At 40.9% G+C, this 20,483-nt stretch overlaps 1 protein-coding gene across 6 annotated transcripts in view; it reads right to left on the bottom strand.

Annotated features, from left to right (window-relative positions):
• The window catches only part of tenm2b (teneurin transmembrane protein 2b), a 325,773-nt gene extending 306,634 nt beyond the window's left edge, over window positions 1-19,139 (bottom strand). For 4 of the 6 annotated variants that reach the window (XM_072662451.1, XM_072662450.1, XM_072662449.1 and 1 more), the window contains exon 1: window positions 18,903-19,139. The gene's annotated coding sequence lies outside the window, so the exon portion shown is untranslated. The remainder of the gene's footprint in view (window positions 1-18,902) is intronic. The other 2 variants (XM_072662452.1, XM_072662453.1) reach the window with 2 other exon arrangements.
• Between the last annotated feature and the right edge of the window lie 1,344 nt (window positions 19,140-20,483).

Raw genomic sequence — 20,483 nt, forward strand, 5'->3', positions numbered from 1 at the left:
GACTTCCACAATTTGACCCTCATCGTGACAATAAGCTGCTGTCAGTAAATTACTCGCAAAACACCCTCTGTATATAAACATCGACTAGAGGGGACAACTGCGTCCAGTGCTCTCTCCAGCCCACGCACTTTGATTAAAATTTGATTTGCTGCTTTTTGAACAACAGTTATGTCGTTATCCAGGGAGCGAGGGCCAGCTTTGTCTAACTAGTGGCTCTTCACCAGTAATTTATCCACAATTGGGGCTTCATCTCTTCATATTGTCATGGTAATATGTGTGAATCATGTTAATAATTGTAAATAAAACCTAATTAACAGCATCCAAAATGTTTTAAACCCAAATAACCCAACTACAAATTGAAAGTGGGCATGCTTAAAGGTGCCACACATTGGAAAAAATTTGACTAATCTTAGCATAGTTGAAAAATGAGAGGCTGGTACATGGAACTGGAACTGAAAGGAAAGCTGACTTCAATGAAATGCTCAGAGAATGTAATTCAGGCAGCCAATCAGCAGCCTAGATTTTGGAGGTTGCATGCCTATTGGCTTACCAATGCTGATTAAACATAGTACTTGGGTATTGAATCGTGGAACTGAATGATATGGAATAGAAAACTTTGATACTTTGTAGTATTGAGGTAAATGGGTTGGTATGGTAAAAAGTACTGAATTTTCATATCTAGCTCCAGCCGCAGCATTTACTCGTGTTTTGCAACACCGCAAAGTTCAGCATTAATGAAAGAGAAGGGAAACTGTACTTGATGTGGAGAAAAACTGTAAAACTAGGGCACATTCCTGACTTCAACAGCAAATGAACATTCTGCTTCTGTCATGAGTTTTCAGCAAGTGGGAAATCCGAGCTTCCAAAGAGCACTCGAGTGTGGCACATTCTACAAGTGTCTACAAGGGCCTAATTAAAGAATCCGTGTTGTGACAGTCGAAGTCCACTCTTATAGTCCTTGAGAGGGTTTCCCAGTTGGAAGATTGTAATTTGGATCATTCCAGTGCTGCATTCAAGCCGTCTTGGAATTACTGTGAGCATGAGCCTAAATGACAGAAAATGCTTGAGTGTCATGTTGAATCACAGCTCCCACAAATGCGGGGCATGAAAACGTAGCCCAAGGTTCTGAAGCCTGATCTGTAACAGCAGGTTCTTATCTCCTGCTGTACTGCTCAAATGGCTTGTGATACAGCACAATGACTTTTGTCGAGAGCTAAAATCAAATAAGCTGTTAGTTCTTGCAGTGCTTCCGAGGTGAGGTTCCTTGATCAAAGCAGTTGGCCACCCTTCTAAAGTGAGTAATTACTTTCCCTTTACTTTTCCACTGGACGTAGCTTGGTAACAACATCTGGTTTTCGCTGTGCTGCCTTTTGTGCAAAGCACAGCAGTACAGAAATCAAACGGCTTCTCTTGTCAAACGATTAATCCGTGATTTAGTTAGGGTAAGACCTAGATTACACATCAGCCTGCCACTGGGCATTCGGCCACTTTAAGTTGCCCCCTTTGCTGTGTACAGATGTGCAAATGCACAGACACTGCCTGTCTAGTCCTTGTAGAGAGGTGCTGCCAATAGAATAGGACTGTATTAAACACAAACCTATTGGCACCATGCCTAATGCCAGGCGTGGGCCAGAGGGATATAAAGCAGTGGAGCAGTGGAGCTGTGTTCTCTGGAATGATGGATAGATATGTGCTCCATCCGATACTTTTGGGATAAATTGGGGAGTTGGGGCTGAGGTGAGGTGTTGATCATCCAACATCTTGACCTCAGTAATGTTCTTCTCACTATAAGCTATCAAATCCACACAGCAGATAAAGGCAGATAAACCCTTTTCAATCCTCTAATGTAATGCAGTAAGCAATGTCCCAATACTTTTGTCCATATGGTGTACATGCACTATAGTTTTTAGATTTGTCATGGCATCAAGGTAACAGCTGATATTTCAGTCTGAATTGCTAGTAATGGACCCTTTCTTCCTGAGTAAGTACCTTTCAGTATTAAATACTATTTTACACCAAACACACGTCTTACAAATCTGCTGTACATCGCTGGTGTGGTCTGTCCTACTTCTCTTAGGCTGTATGCAGTGTTTTAAGACATACTCTGATGTATAAATAGTAAGTATGTGACTTTGGCTGAGGCAAGAAATGCCCAGGTGCAGGTTTTACAAGCCCATTTACAACCCTGTTATTTAGCCCTAGAATGGAACAAGCTGTTTACTTTTTTGTGGGCTTGAATGAATAATTTAATGAGCTCTACACCGATTGGCTCACACAAAACCAACATATTAAAATAAATATATATTTTTTCTATTATAATTTAGTTTAATTCCTGCACCATTCATTGATTAGTGTTAACTCACCATAGGCCACCACAGTGAGTCTTACCCGATAGTGCTGCTATCCTGCCGGCGCAGTGTACAGTAATTAGCTTCATCTATAGCTGCAATGCTGCCATATTACGATTATGTAAAGACAAAACGCAGCTGAAAAAAGTCCCCATGTTCAGAATGTGGTTTGCTGTAGTCTGGGATAATCCAGTTAACGCTTAAGAGGAGAAGAGATGGTAAAGCTGGTCAGCTACGTCTCCATCCCCAGCCAGTGGTATCAGGTAAAACCGTGATCATGGTTTACATCACAAGGTCACGCAGCACCTCCAACAGTACCATTAATCTGAACTGGAGCTGAACTCTGCTGTTTGTTATCCAAGCAGACATCTAGCGGTGATATACATGCTCACCAGTTCTGCTAATGAACATTCTCATAATGACTGTCTCAGAAAACTTACTATATGTCAAGCCCTGACATCAGACTATGTACATTCCTGTGCACACTCTACCATATTTGTTGTTCTGGCTTTGTTGCTGCTTTTTTTGTTCTTCACAATACCAGCAGAACTGTTGATGTTTCGGCTGTGCAGGTCCATGTTAAAACGGTCTGGGTATAAACGTGGGCATTTTTGCATTTGCATTTGAAGGAAGGCACAACAGTGTTTGAGGTTCACAGTATGTCAGTTTCAGACGCTGAACGCTCATTATTCAACTACGCCAAGATAAACACAGTTTTCTATTCAATGGCACGTTTAAAACACACCCAATGGAGCATGCCATGCCATTGGAAATGTTAAGCAGACATAAAACAAGTTTCCAGAAAGGGAACGTACTGTGTGTTTGTTTTTATGTGAACTCAGAGTCTAGAGAACTACTACCAAAAATATATTTATACAAATTTATTGTGTTGGAACATTAATACTAATATACAGGTTAGGGATTGGGGGGTATCCACTTTGTCTTATCGTGACAGCGTCTCAAAATACTACAGCAGTATTTGGTATGTTCAGTTTGTTTACAGGGTGACAAATACTGAACACCATGCACAGTTTGAAAGCATTCATTCAATAAATGGTTAAGTGCTCTGCATTAGGAGTGATGGTTAGCATTGGCTTAGTTAGTAGTCTAGTAATCTGCTTAGCACACAACAAATTCAAATCTGACTCAAACTCTCCTTCTAAACGTTTAGACGATACTGACTCAGAAAGCTGAATTTAAAGGTTTTTTCTCTGTTGGATATGTTGACCAAGCTAAGCTAAGCTAAGCTAGTCTCGACTTAACTAACTTTCTTAGCTTGACCAACTGCTAAGATACCGGCACAAGTGATGACGAGTAAAACGTCCGTGTCTGAAAGTGCGAAGTCGAGCGACTGACAGACAGTTGTAATGAGACCCGTTCTGCTGTGTTTGGACTCGTAGCCAGCTATCTAGACCTGGACAAGTTAGCTAGCGGGCTAAACACCCCAGCATAGACCACATTCCAGCTAACTGAGGCTCAAATCGCACACGGTTAGAGAATGAAAGCCTGAGAGTGTTTAGCATAGAGCTGGGCAATATGACGATATTTTATCATATTGTGATAACGTGATATGCTTTTCCAAGCATATGGAGGATACTGTTAGTGCGTAATAAACACTGATCAGCTGCGGTTTCATTACTAACAGTGTAATTAGACTGATTTAATTAGATGCTGAATAAAAATCACTCTTCAGTATGGAAGAGTCTCTGAATAGTAGTTTATAAGAAATGGTAAAAAAGGTAAAGGTGCACGTATTTGACACTGTACAGCGAAATGTGTCCTCCGCATTTACCCATCTGTGATAGTGAACACACACACACATTAGTGAACTAGGGGCAGTGAGTACACACACACTCAGAGCGATGGGCAACTACGGGTAAAGAGTCTTGGGTAAAGGGCCCAACAGTGCCAGCTTGCTGAGCCCGGGAATCAAACCCACAACTCTGTTATCGATAGCCCGGCGCTCTAACCGCTAATCTGTCGCTACTGATGTTTTTAGTGATTACATGTATCGATTGTGTATCGCAAAAAAGGTCTTTAAATATCTTACCATATCGCCCAGATTTCTGAGCATGACATCACCAATCAGTGAGCTCTCACAGCGGCCCCACCCTATGGATCTCTAAAATGAGCTTATTTGACCATGTACTAGATAGACACGGTATTACTGTTACACTACCCAACCCTAATTCCGCTATAGACTAAATAGGACGGTTTCCCAGACAGGGCTTAAGGCTGGGAATGAAGATTCTTTATTCACAGCAAAAAGTAGTAGTAGTAGTTTAGACTCAATCCCTATCTGAGAAACCGTATTACATCAGACCAGAAAGGTCTATGTCTTGATCTTGTCATTACTTCACAAACAGAAAAAGCTCTGGATTTCAAATTCTCTGTAAAATGTTTAAAATCCAGCAAGAAATAACATTTAGTCGCAAAGCCATTTCCATCCATTTCAGTTTCTGCTGTTCCGTTTCAGAGTAATAAGGAGCTGAGAATAGACTTTAACACACACACACACACACACACACACACACACACACACACACACACACACACACACACAGTTTCCCAACTATATGATGCTTCACTTTACTGTTATTAGAGAAAGAAAAATTTACACATAACCCGTAAGCAAAATGATATGATAATATGAATAGTTTCAAACACCTCGTAAAGAGCGAGGATTCTACTGGCTTTTTCTAAACACTGAAGAAGAAATGAAGATTTTAGCTACGTCTGATTGAAACATTATGGTGTAACAGTGAGGAGAGTTGCAGTACAGACTTGCAATCATTCTAAAATGCAACAGGGAATATTCAAATGCTACATTATTTGAGCTAATCCTTCACTTCACCATGTTTTGAACGTCAGTGAGCAAACGCTGACATTTGCTGAGCAATCACAAGATTCCCTGCAGCTGCCCCACAGAGTGATATGAGCATGAGTGGACATTTGGAGCTATTATCTTCATTAATGTTCCTCATCAGATCTGCAGCCTAGCCAGTGCATAGATATTTACAGGGGTAGTGGTGCAGACCAAAAAAGGGCAGTACCCCCTCCTCCCTGTGGCTAACCCACTCCCCCTGTGGCTAACACACACATACACAGCCAAACGCTATTTCAAGCACTATCACAATTTATCCTCTAAAATAGCCAGTTCTGAAATCTTGATTGCCTGACCGACCTTCTAGGCCACTGTAGAATACTCACACACACATACACACACACACACACACACATACACACGCACATCAGTTGAATTCTGTATTAAGGCACCAAGTTATGTTATGTTGCTTGGCAACCGTAGCCTACTGTTAACTAACTGCATTTTGTAGAGGACAAACGGTTTACTGGTGATTATTGTTAATAATACATTTCATTATTTGTTGCACATGAGTGTATTACATTACGTTGTGTTCTGTCATACGTTCTTCTCGCTCAGCATGCACCTTCACACAGGCATACTGTATAATATACGGCGGGGTATCAATGTGCATGAAAGATTTCTCAAAAATATGTAATCAAATGATCTGTTTTTTTTTTTTTTTCAGAAGCTGTCCGAGATGCCCCAAAGAATGAACAACACAGTGGCCTACAAAATAGATAAATACAATCATTTATTTAATTATTATTCAAATGTGGGCTTCCCCACAATTCTAATGTAATATGTTGAATTAAATGTGTGAGTGTTGATGATACTATTTTATTTTCTCCCCAATTTAGTAATTTCTAACAAGCCTCACCACCCTCCCCACCCCCAGCTGCTGCGGGTGCGTCCTCCGCATTTGTTCGTTTTCTCCACAGCTAGGTCATTTTGTTCGCCAAAGCCAGGCAAACGTCTTTTCCGCACAAAGTATACTGAGGGCTAAAGCCATCCATTCCAGAGCTTCCAACAGTGACAGTATCCTTAAATCCTCCCTTTTCTGTCATTTTGTTCTTTAACAGTAGGATAACGGTGCTGTGAGCATGATTTGTATAAAGACCAAAGTGACTTTGGGTCATTTCCCGGAATCCTCTTGCTTGAACTCTCGCGTCACTGTCCCTGGTGCTGAAGCGAGATTAGCACCACAGTGTTGGACAGCTCCAGAGCACATGGGCAGCAGGCCTCTGAAGCTCAATAGCTTAGTACCTATAAAACAAGAACAGCACCATGGACAGGGCAGTGTGCTCACACAAGACTCTCACTCACACACCTCTCTTTTGTGCTCTGTCTGCTCGCAAACGCCAAGGCCGGGTCCCACACCAGTCCACGTCCCGGGGTGCACTGACCTTAGCCAACGGAATTGGGCAGTAGATGAGCTCTGTCAGACCTGCCGCACTGCTTCGGGCTGCCCAACACAACACCTCCACTTCAGTTCACTTAGTCTGAAGAAATCTTGACACAATAATTCAATAAAGTCACGCCCTCCAGGACCTTGCGCTGCCCACATTTGTGTGCACAGTGATTGGAGTTCAGCACTGGCTAGCTGAGCTCTTACACATTATGCACTTAAACTGCAGGTATCTGACAGAGTAGTAGCTTTAGTTGCTTCCCTCCCATTTGCCATTAATTATCAATTTGCACTAATGTAAAAAAAAAATAGGGATGTATGATGCTATCTGAATGAAATCTGGTCTGTATCTACAGATTTTTTTTTTTATCAACTGAATTTTAAAACATTTCATCATCAGACAGATGCTGTCTTCTAATTTTCTAAATGTCTATGTTTTGGCATTATCATTGGTAGATACACTATATGAACAAAAGTATTGGGACACCTGCTCATTTATTGCTTCTTCTGAAATCAAGGGCATTAAAAAAGGATTGTATCCTGATTTTGTTGGAGTAACTGTCTCTAATGTCCATGGAAGGCTTTCTACTAGATTTTGGAACTCACTGCTGTGAGGATTTGATTGCATTTAGTGACAAGAGCATTAGTAAGGTCAGGATGTTGGATGATCCCAAACCCACTCATCCCAAAAGTTCTGGATAGAGCACCATCATTCCAGAGAACACAGTTCCACTACTCCACATCTCAATGCTGGGGGGCTTTATACACCCTAACCCACACCTGGCATATAGGTTCATGTATATCTGCTGCAGAGAGTCCTTTTCTATCAATAATTCTCTACAGGGATTAGACTAGCTGTGTGCGTGTGCATTTGCACACCTGTGTCAGCAATGGGTGCAACTTGAAGTACCTGAATGCATTCATTGAAAAAGAGGTGTCCACAAACATTTGGGCATATAGTGTTTGTACATGGTCAAAAGCTTGGCCAAAACCATGGAAAGCTTCGAGCTTTAAGTACAGCTCGGCTTGCCACCGTCATCCTTTAAGATCCACGGAAGACAAGCATCCAGGTTTTTTTTCTGTCCTGGCCCCGAAGTGGTGGAACAAACGTCTCCTGGGTGTCCGAACGGCACAGAGACAGCTCGCAGACTGAAGACCCAGCTCCTCCAAGAGTACTTGGGCGACGTGTTGGGCTCCAGACTGACTTTTGCATTTAGCAGTGATTAAACTTAGAGGTATCTTCTGGATCTTAGCCAATACAAACTAGCTAAGGACATTTTTCAGAGTAAACAGTGCAGCACTTTTGCAAGTCGCCTAGGATAAGAGCGTCTGCTAAATGCCTTCAATATAAATGTTAATGTAAAGAAATATGAATCAGGCATCTGCATCAGCCCAGAATTCCCATATCAGTGCATATATGAATAATTCACTTACATGAGTGCCAATATCGACAGACAGAAAAGTATTAATCCTGAAGGAAACTGCAGGGGGTACAGCAGCAGTTTATCTGTTTTACTGCCTGATATAAACTATAAATAAGATTTTAAGGTTTTATGACCGACCCCACATGCAGTATGTTACACATAAAAGGAATTTGTCTGGGTGAGAGCAACACGACAAGTAACAAAAAACACAGAACACAGTCTCAAACTAAAGGAAAATGACACTAAACAATAAATAGGGTAGGGGATAAATTAAAAAAGTAAAAAGTACTAAATCAGTCACCTTATTTCTGTAAATACATGTCCAAGCATCCAGATTTTTATTTATTTACCGCAGATACATTTATGTGATCTAGCACACAGTATGACAAAAATCAACTTCTCCACAGAGCTGAACAGTGGGGCAGCCATTCGGAGTAACCATCCCAATTTTAGCAATATCTCTCATTTTTCCAAAAACATCTTCACATAGCTTTTCAATAGATTTATTCATTTTATATTTATTCACGTTTGTTAGCAACCATAGCCTAGCATCTCCTCTTCTAACCTAAAAAAGCACACTGTGAAAAATCATGTAAATGTTTTGCTGAATTATTCTTTTAAATCAGGGGCGGGGAGCCGAGGCCCAGCTTCCAGTGTAGTCTGGTGATTTCTTTGCTGTGACGAAACAACTAAACCTGGGAATTACCTGCTGAGTTGAATCAGGGGCGTTTTAACAGGAACGATCACTTCCAGCACCAGAGTTGGATGTGCACTTGGATGCAGGTAAAAACTGAAACGTGTCCCCTTGCCTGTCAGTGAACATAAAAGAGCACAAAGCCAAATGATCTTAAGAACTAGCACCTGTCTGATTCCACTACCATGTGTATTAGACAGGATGGCTACTATTATGTGTATATATGCTAACATATATATATATAGCATATATATTATACTATAATATAGTATCATCTTTTTTAAATCAAGTCTTTAGGACTTAAAAATGTCTAGAAAAAGCAGCAAAACCTTCCCAAATGCATAACACTAGGTTTCTGTTCAGACACCTATTAGCTTGAGCTAAGCTTAGGATGGCATACTGCTAATTTGCTAATGGCTTTTAGCTAAAGACAGGAGTTTTTCATGCCAAGACCTTTGCTCACACAGCTGCTAACACGAGCACTGTCTGGGTCTTATACCAGTACTGTTCCAACCCTACTTTAGCTGGTTTCTTCCTTCCTGACGAGACTCCTTCACCTCATGATGCACTGTTTTTTTGCAATGCGGAACTGTCAGAAAACATGCCAGCATCGATACAATATCCTCAGAGGCATGCAAATCCGAAAGATTTAACAATTTGGAAGAGCTTCTCAACTGGAACCGATTCTCAATTCCCGTTCCTACTTCTGTTATGTAGTCCCGTGCACCTGGAAACAGATTAAAAGGACAGGCCTAGCGCAGCCGAATTCTTTAAGTGTACACATTTGTTATTTGAGAAGGGGAAGAGCAGTCCATGTTGGCCCACATTCGACTCCACTCAGTAAGGAGGGTGATGTTTTGAATCACTTGTTGTGCATCAAATAAGAACTCAGACCAACAGACCACTGCTCTTGAGTTACGCTCCTGAAGCACTTGCACAAAAACTGTAGCCATGGACCGAGCAGGTCCTGGCACGAGTCTCTCCATGCCTTCTGTTTTACACCATTTCAATATTTCAGTGGCAGCACTCTTGCCAAGAAAGCCTAACCCAGCCCAACCACCAGCTGGCCATCCGACCTCCTGTTTCATGTAGTGGAAAGACAGGATTTCAATTAAAATTTGTACCCTCACCAGTTTTAATGGTGAAAATAATTAAAACTTGCTAATGAAATGTGGTACACCCTGTGAAGTGCAACAATGCTAATGGCCTACATGGTGACAGGGAGGACAATTTGGGAATAAATCTTCACGCTGGTCCCTGCACTTTTCTTCTCTCTCTCTCTCTGATAAAACAAGTGAAGAGCATGCATGTGTACGCCCCTGCCCCAAACAAGCACTTCCAGGAGATTCAACACTTCCCATCCATTCTCCCAGACAGCAGAGGACCTTGAGCGTGCCCGTGTGCGCATGTGCAAGCGCGTCTGTCCCTTTTTTGCAATGCCACCCACTTTACATTTCATAGCTTGCCGGCTGACGGAGCACTTGCCCGCTTAGGAATCCATAAAGTACTAAAATGACAGAGCTCCGCATGAACAGGCTTGGCCACAAAGGCAGTGAATAAATACATAAACAAGCAAAACATTTAAATATACATGCACATACATGAGTACCCTCTGCCCACTGACTCTGAAGCAGGGTAGTGGGTTGGTAAATTGCTTTGGAAATGGGGTCTGCTTCCTGGGCAGAGGCTTTGGAGCCAGACAAAAAATAAAAAGCTCCAGCAGTTTCCTCAAGTCATTGAGGACTAAACAACTACAACCAGTTGTTGACATTCTAGGACTGTATACGAAGAGAAGAGGAAATGAACCACTGGCATACTTCAGTTTTTCTGTTCCTACACGGCCAATGGTGTTGAAGCCTCCAAGTCTACAGATTTGACATGAGTGCATCATCTCGCTCAGAACAAAACCTTGTTGGAAACTGTCAGAACAACACATCAAAGCTCAAAGATGGTAACTTTCTGGAGAAAGTTCTTACGTCAGTATCGCGGGACCATTTCTGTTGGATGATTCATCTTACAGTAAGTCCAGGAGGTGTAACAATCCGTGTATCACTGGTTCTTTTTTCTAATTCAACTCCAACACCGAATCCAAATCAGCGAAAAAGTATTTGAAAAGACTATTTGATATTTCATGATTCGTTTAATAATGGGTTGTTTTTCATACTTTCAATTTTATGTTGAAATCTAGAGTCCAAACTCGACTTTCATATTTAATTTTTAATTTTATTTATTTTTTGCTAACACTGACCATCAATTTTGAAGTTCTATAGTACTGGATGGAGTAGGATGTGTCGCTGTCAAGACAGACAACAGAACAACCAGAAAAAAAACAGATTTAACGTTAGTCTGTAAAATGGCACAGACCTAAATTATTTCATAACTACTAAGATGGTGCTTTCCTTAGGCCCACGTAAGAGCTCACATTGAAGAAATTAGGAGGTGCTCAGCCATGGTGTTGATACCAAATTACAGAAAACATTCACACAAAAATGTCCAGGCCATAAAAAAACTGAACCAATTAAGTATGAAAATCTAGGGTCTTGTCTCTTTTTCATATTTTCTGTTTTTGATTTGAGCATAAAATAAAAAGCACAGAAACAGCCAGTTTATATATTTGTTGGTATCAGATTCATATATATATATATATATATATATATATACACACACACTTTTTTTTTACTGGATTCCTAATTAAATCTGAAAATAAAAAAATGTTACCTAATGATTCAGAAAATGAGGAATTTGATATGATACAGTGAGCAAAAATGAGCAGAGTATAAAAATATGTACATATTTAAATGTACTATAGCATTTATTACATTATAAAAGTACTATATTTCATAATAGTGTATAAAGCAATATTTAATACATTAACTCTGAGCTGATAGACACAAGGAGTGTTCTCATGCTCCTGATTGCTTTGCTGTAAAGAGGAAGCAATGTTTTCAAAGCAGGGATGGTCTTGGTCATAATGCAAATGTGATGTGGTCCAGAGGTTAACACAGCAACAGCACATTCAGTTTTAAAAGCCTCAGCCACCTGCCCAGGTGTACAAAATAATGCAGGCTGCAGGTGTCCATCAATAACATTGTTTTGGTCAACTGTGGGAGTGATTGATTGGATAAGACATTTTCTCACACAAGTTGAGTAACTTCCCATGGCCCCCAGAACTCCTTTCTGTCTCTCATCAGGAACAGCAAGCCCAGGGTGCACCTTGTTTGGCGGAGAATTGGAGCACAGACTGGGCAGCGGAACAAGGGCTCCGCCAACGGCCATGGAGCTCAGCTGGCCGGGTGAGGGATTAAATGAAAAAGCGTTACACAAAATGGAAGCCTGAGCCTGTTCAGGGATCAGTGCTGTGGGCCATGCACATGTATGCTGTAATGCAGTAATAGGATTGAGTGGGAGCAGCATGGGGGAAGAGCCAGGCCTCAGCACCCTTCACAAAGTCTGGGTGATCGGGCAGGATTTGAAAGCTGTAAATGCTGCATTTCTGTTTTTTGATTCGGCGGTTCTGTATAGAGTTTGTCTTTAGCAATGACTGATTCTGGTTAATGTACTTAATCACAGGCAGTTTTATATTTTTATAAAAAAAAATATATAAATATTTTTTTGTTATCTAAAAAAAAATACAAATTTAAAGGTGCTTCAACTGTTTTTTTTGAGCGATGTAGTAGAAGAACCAATTTTGGTACCATAAAGAACCATGCTTGTAATAGAAATCTAACGATGTGAGGAACATTTCAATTGGGAAAGAACTCTGACATTAGGTGTTGGTCTTAAAAAAGAAATGAAAGGTTCATCACCCTCACAGTGTTTCTTTTCTACAGCACCACTCAAAGAGCCATTTAAATGTCAATACAGAGTGTACTTTGGATAGATACTCCATTTAGTTTTATAGTTCTGAGTTTTAATCCACTACTTGTATTTAATAACAGTTATTTAACAGTCGTCTCAAACTATTTAAACACTTGATGAACATAAATGGCATGACTTGTGGTAGTTAATCAGGACAACAGAATTAAAACATCTTGGTTGCAGGTGTCATGTTTTTTAATTAAAACTGTCAACTGATTTAACAAGTTCATTACAAGCTTTAATTTAAGGTCTATGAAATAATTCATTCATACAGCAGTTGAATGGTCTAACTGTCTATCTATAGATCTATATCTGCATAGATATCTGTATGTGAGCAGCCAGTCCCTTGAGGAAAGCAGTATGCTTAGTATTTAGTCACAGGCAAATTCTAATCTTCCTTGCCAGCCTACTCTATTCCAACCCAATACATTCCCAATGGCATGCGATGGCACACAGTATTTATCCTCATATTAACTATCTAGTGCCCTTTCCAGGGTGTTGCACCCAGTGTTTCCGGGTAGGCTCTGGACCCACCGACCTTATTTGACCAGACAGTCAAATAAGAAGATAAGAAGATGAAATGAAATAATAACTGTGATGTAATAATACAGTTTAGCCACAATTTAATTCACGATACCGTTCTTACAATATTTAATGAAGAAAAAATCTATCCATGTTTTTGCACAATTTAGCAATGAATTAAGAGGCAGGAGTCCAAAGCCACTGTTACACTACATTTAAGGTCACTTTACAATTATAGCTGAAAGGGAGGGAGAGAGGGAGAGAGAGAGAGAGAGAGAGAGAGAGAGAGAGAGAACAGAATAGTGCAAGTGTTGGGAGTAATGGTAAAGTTTTCGGTTTCAGTCATGTAGGTCCTGGGAGCAGCATTTCAAAGTCAGCTGATGTCAGTCTGGATTTAGAGACCACCAGTAGACCAGTACTGGTGGATTTGAGAGTGTTTTGTGTTTTTTTTTTTTTTATCACATTCTGTTGTCGACTGCACTCATCCTCCACTCCGGTGCTGTCAGTCATAACTTCACCTTTCAAGCATAAGCAGCCTTTGCTGCAGGCTAGTAGAAAAAGTCTATCTGTAGAGTTTTGCTGTTTCAGTTTTGATCTGCGATTCACACTCGTGCTTACTAGTAGACTTGGGTGAAACTTAAAAAAATATAGACAAGTGATTATCATCTGGCAGAATTATCATTATAACTGATATTACTGTGATGCGAAATTAGCTATGAAGAAATGAATGAGCGCTACAGCACCTTTCATTTGTTTGTAGCTTGTTGAATGTTGTGATAACCCACTGTCTTAACTGACAAATACAATCAAATAATGCATGTAATATCCGGCTCCCAACACGACAATCACCGCCATTGAAGCATCGTCATCTGCTGACTTCTCAATCATCACCAATATCCAACTTAAATTTACAGGCCTAGAAACCATATCAGCCTTTTTGTTAGTTCTTGAGTCAAATGAATGGTTTGTTTACTTCACCTTGAGTTCACATCACGTCGCCCATCCACAACACACTCTCTCTCTCCTTCTATCTCGCTCTCTGCCAGCTGTAGTCTGCTGTACATTGCCTTTCTGTACTTCTCTACAGGATCGATATACATTAATGCTGTTCATTTTCATTTTCTCATGTCTGCATGTCTAATTTTTTGGTAGTGAGTGGAACTAAACTCAAAAGGGGGACAGTAAAAATTTCTGGCTTGTGACCTACGAAGTCGAGCCAAATCTGAATGGCATGTATAACTAACAGGATTGTCTTATTTCACAGTTTGAGGGTTGATATGCACTTCAGATATCCAACTGTATAAACGTAAAGTGTGTAGCTGTGAATAGACAACTCTAAAAGCACACAAAAGTATTCATATTTTAAATTATGAAAAAATAAATTTTCAGTGGATTGGTAGGCACCCCAGATACCCAAATGCATGTGCAAAAGCACTGAAATAGTTTTTCATATATCTCCTTTAAAGTATAAATACCGTTGGTGTGCTTTTAGAATCAATTCTCCTCTGCATACTGTGTTAAACAATTTATATAAAATGCTTTCTTGCATTTAACAGTTTCATAATGAGATTTTTGTGCGAAAAATATATATAATGGTTACATTTCTAAAAAAAAAAACAAAAAAAATAATGCATTTGCATTATGAAATATTCAGCCTTTCAATAAATCACGTAAACAGAGGGAAAAGAGGGAGATCAATGTTTTTTTCCTTGGTAATGTTCAACCTGCAGCCTACAAGGGCTTGATAATTGATTGTGCCCTTTTATTAATTTAGACCATGTTCTATTACCTTCAAGGCAAGCTTGGGAAGCTTGAAAAGACAAGGCAGTTTATTTAATAGGATCTTTAAGGAGCCTCTTGAGGAAGTGTGAAACTACCGACGGCAAAACAGAACTCAAATAACGTCCCTTTAACTAGCTACGTTCCAAGGAAATGAACATTTAACAGAAAAAAAATCCCAGCACTGTTATGTTGGACGAGGTGAGGAAGTTTCAGTGGTTACGATTTGATGAACTGATGTACAAAATTCAATACGAGTAGCCAGACTCCATCGGCAAAGCTCTCCACCTTCCCTCAGGCCTGCGCTTTCCTGCTGTAGTTGTGTGTGAACATGCTGTGAATTGAAGAAAGATTACAGCTCTACTGTTCACACGGTCTAACCATAACAGATAAGCAGATTTTACTGATGTAGCAATTAGTCACCATCATCACCATTACAGAGCCCTTAACCTGCTTTTCTCTTCGAGTTGAATTGTTGTGTGTCCAACATGCTCTTTAAGTTACTGTCTTTGATGAGCGAGCAGGGCTACACTGCTCCAGTCTGAATAAGCAGATAGATACACAGTACTGTACACATGGTTCCAGCACCTGTTTAACTGTTTAGTAAGTGAAGCATTAAAAATAATACTGGAATAACTACAAATGACATGAGTTCAATGACTATCGATTAGTTATCATTATTCAGTGCTCCACTAAGATAAATCCGGTGCTCTGCTGCTGGCGGATTTCAACAAATTCATGTCTGGGAGCATCAAGAAGTAGCCGAGAAACAAACCACCGTTCTCTTCGCCTTGCGGTGTAACCGCCAAGCTGATTGGCTCTTTTTGATAAAGGGTGGGACATGTTAAGCATTACAAAATTACAGTCTCTGGCTGAACTTGATACTTCAACAGGTTCTCTGAACCTCCACTTGGTCAGTCCTGGTGTGGTACTTTTTGGCACCACTGGCTCGTGTCTGCGATTAAAACACAGGCGTGATGTTATATGCAAAATAACAGACTCCCTCTCGTGTTCTATTGCTTAACATTAGAGGTTTTAATGGTGGTTAAACATTAACACGTGGACAAAAAATGCTCTTTGCTGCGCCAATGCGTCTAGTGTAAGTGCCAAGCAGAGAATTTGTCTTGCTGAGTGCGCTGCACTGCGCCCGATATCAAATCTGCGATTAAGACAAATTAAGAAATTATGTTTTAAAATGTAATTATGCTTACTGTAAAAAAAAGCCACACAACCCTCAAAGCCCTTACTGAAAAACAGGATATGCAGGGTATGGACCCTTTAATAAAACAACAAAAAAACCTTAATAATTTGCCTTAATAAACGACTGTCAATATGAAAAAACAGCATATTTCACTGTCCTGGCTTACCCTGTAGTATTTTTAAACAGCACAGGTTTAACACAGCCAGTAAGTGGGTCAGTGACAGTGTGAAAGTGTGACACACAGTAGGACATGGACAAGGAGACCAGTTGGAACGGGAGAGGTAAACAGCAGGTTACTAATGTCTTCGGTGGACCGTCGTCCCTATACTGTGCAGTCACTCGACCACTGTCTGCTGCTGTTGATGATGATGCATTAAGGATATTGCACAAAGTCTATATCTCTTAATCCCCGTAATCTGAGGAGCTTAGGGAATTGCAGGCTGCATCTGTCAGACCCTGGGCTGCTGGGGCTACGCTCCCTACCACAGCATCATCACGTTCATGCTCGGCTGCAGAAACCTGCCCGCGTCACCTACATGCTTGGTAATTTGCTGTAAGCTGTCGTGTTAATGGGGTGGTAATGGGAGCTTATCAGGTGAGGCTGCGATGGCAGCTTGCATATGGTTTGCACTGATGACACGTAGAGCAGAGGAGAGCTTTCAGGAGAAGCTTTCAGTTGGAAAAGTGGAACAGGGATCATGAGCCAAGGCTAAGCTCCTACAGGGTCTCTTACGAAACCTAAAACAATGTCCGTGAAGGGCTGCCAGTATTGAGTGTATTAGTAAACAATAACAATGCGTGCATACTTTTCCAAGGTCTCCAAAATGCTGCATTGGAAAATGTAGTCTGTTAAGAGACGTTGTTAATCTTCTGTGACAGAAAATGCGTATTTAAGTGGGTGCTGTCATGCAAACTGCCATCGCCGATTCGTTGAGGCAACTGCCAATGATAAACTACCCATAGGTGTGAAGGAGTGTGTGTCTGGTACCCTTTCCAGGGGACATTTTGCCTTTGAGCCCAATGATTCTAAGGTAGGCAGAACCCTCTGAAATAACCCTCCGGATAAGAAGATGGATGGATGGATGGATGGATTCATTAAAGTAAATCTTAATCAATTCAATTTCTCAAGTTTCAAAAAATGTGGCCGCTATAAATCCAATGACCATTCAAGTTTTCTATTTTTTTTACATCATTTGAAAACACCAGCTGCCCTTTTTTGTGTGAAATTTCATTACATTTACGGCCTTTGGCTGATGCTTGTATTCAGAATCACATTAAACTGGCAGGCGAAAGCAGCGTTAGGAGTCTCGCACTCCCAAGCACTCTCATCGGTGTAGCATCGGCGTACTTGTCCGGCCAGGGTATCGAACCCTAAACAGCAAATTTACCAGTGTTAAATCAACACTTTCAGTGTTCAATTAAAACTGCGAGTGTCAACATTTAACACTGTCAAATTCGCTGTGAAGTCTGCCATGGGGAGGGCAATGTAGTTATCACAACACACACACCAATTTCATGATGAACGGGCCTTTAGGAGTTATCCATGACATTACTCTAAAAGTTCTTCACCCTGTAACGTCACCATCAACCATCTAGGAGATGCAAGAGCAGCAATATGATCAGAGCTGCTGCTATCCCTGTGTGCTGGCCAGGCACTAGCTTGGGCTATATTGTTTTTCAGGCTTAAGGAGTGACACTAATCTACCTCTTTATGCAGTGGATTAGCATCGTCTATTCGTCTTCTAATCTCCTAAAGCCAACTCCTCAAAGTCTCCACTTCGTTAGAAAGTCGCCCATCAGCAGCAGCAGCAGCCGCAGCAGCATGTCCAGGAACGAAAAAGAGTCATCCTAGTGAGGAAAGGAAGCCAATGTGAGCCATGTCAGTCGTGTGAGATATCACATAAACCTATTTTGAAAAAAGAAAAGAAAAGAAAGGAAAGGAAGACAGAAAAAAAAAAGCACCGGTGTGTAAAGACCCAGTAAACCACCTCAGCCACTGCGCAGGGTGTGTGAGGGGCAGCTGGCACTGGCTGCATCCTCACTCACCCTTCAGAAACGCCTCTTACAAAAAGGGCTTCTGGGATGATGGATGACTAAATGCCAATGATAAATGACCCGGTCACTCAGGCCCAGTAAAGCCATTAGTAAAGCTTTTACTGAGATGTCTGACCACCAGGAGCGACTTTAGCTGGCTTAAAGTTCACAGTGTAAACAAGGAGGCTGTTTGTACAGCAGTGCAGCGTGTAAACCTGCCTTTAGTTTACACTGTTGCTGAAAAGAGCCTCATTACAATTCACTGGGGTGTTTTCACTAACCAGCATCTAAGCATGTCACTCGTACACCTCTCTCTCCCTCTCTCTCTCTTTCTCCCCCTCTCTCTGCACAGCTGTTTTAAGAGGTTTAGCTACAAAGCTGGACTCAGCCCCACAAACAGTCTCCCACTGTACACCAGTTGGTCCATGCGGTGTTCCCTGAATCTCCTTAAATTCAATTAGCTAGGTCCGTGATAACGACAGGGAGAGCCAGCTGTAGTAAAAGTGACCGCTGTGCGTAAAGGCAGGAGAAACGCAGCTCAGAAAGTAGCTAGAAGACAGCCTGCCATTCTCCACACCGGCGTGCGAATCCCCAAAGTGGAGGACGGTCACCGCTAGCCTCCTCTCTGACTGACTGCAGCATCAGTGAGGGTGTTAGCATGCGTTACCTTCACCGGCCAACGCGGCGCTTTGAGGAGACTGTGCGGCAAAGCCAACCCCTAAATACAGCGAGTAACGAGCTCCCCACGCTCCTCTCTCCCAGATGTCCTACCTCTTCAGCCGGTCGTCTCTCTCTCTCTCCCTCCCTCTCTCAGGGGCTCGGCATGGGCTTTTCGACAGTGTACCAACTTTTAGTCCGCAGTGTCTTTCCCACCGGAGTCCTGCACGCGCATCCACCGCGGCTACTTTCACAGGCGAAACACACACACACACACATACACACACTCTCACACACACACGCGGTAAACTCGCAGCTGTCTCACAGCAGAGCAGGACAACACGGTAAACATCACATCCCGGTAGAAATGCCCTCCGTGTCTAGCAGTTAAAGCAAGCACATGTGGAGTGTTTTCATGGTGAAGCAACAGTGAGGGGGAGGGGCCGCGCGCCGTCACTTTCCAGCAGGGGAAACTGAGAGGAATTAAACAGGTCTTAATAATAATAATAATAATAATAATAATAATAATAATAATAATAAATAAATAAATAAATAAAAACATTATTATTATTATTATTATTATTATTATTATATTTTCCTCAGCAGCTGCAGCCCTGTCTGCTCATGCAAGGTGAGAGAGGTGACTTATCGACTGTCCAGCCTACTTACAAACTTTTTTTTTTTTTTAAACATTATGAAAAAGATTTACAGCCAATACTACAGAATTCAGAATCATGTGAGACACTACTACAGAAATATTGGCCAAATAAGCACATCGCTGCTGTCCAGTGAAAAGCATGCATCTCCATTTTTGTCCATTTTTAGTTTTCTCCATGGTCAGAACCTTGTAGCTGCTCTGGACACTGTGTCAGTAACTCTGGATGAGCAGACCAATAGAAATGCTCCAAATGACCTGGAATAAACTCGTTATTTAACATTGACTTCCATTCAAAACTTCCCCTGTAAAGTCACCTTTTTGGAGATACATGTTTTTCATTGGACAGCAACGATATGCCTAGATTTTGAACAAACAAACAAAAATAAAGTCCTATAAAGGGGTCATTTATTTGACTGATAGCGATAAGGCAGAACCATTTTTGGTAATAAAGAAAAAACGGAAAAAAACAAATGGTTCTTTGAGTTGTTTGGTTTTTCTATTATATTGTAGCCATCACTCAAAAACCTCTCCAAAATAGAGACTTTACAGGAGAAGGGACAAAACCTTCTCAACTTGCAATACATATCAATGCAAAATATTTTTTTTTCCAATTTTTGTCTATTCATCATGAAATGTTGACACAATGTAAGGAACAGCCAGATTCACATCATATCAAAAAGAGAAATACGCTAAAATTGAGTAAAATGTTTGCATGACTAAAACAAGAAGAAGATTGTTGTAGTAGAGCTGAGCAATATGACAATATTTTATCATATTGAGATGATTTTTGTTATCATGATACATATGCTTTTCTAAACATTTTGAGGGTACTGTCTGTCTGCGTTTATCTTAATAAACACTGGTCAACTGCAGGTTTCATTACAAACAGTGTAATTAGACTGGTTTAATTAGATGAAGAGCAGCAGATTCTGAATACAAATCACTGTATTGTAAATATTGTGTATCATGAAAATGTAGTATTTTTACCATATCAACCAACCCTACGTTAAAGTGTAGTCATAGGCCTATAGTTATTT

The sequence above is a fragment of the Salminus brasiliensis genome, chromosome 18, assembly GCF_030463535.1.
Source record: "Salminus brasiliensis chromosome 18, fSalBra1.hap2, whole genome shotgun sequence".
Lineage (NCBI taxonomy): Eukaryota > Metazoa > Chordata > Actinopteri > Characiformes > Bryconidae > Salminus > Salminus brasiliensis.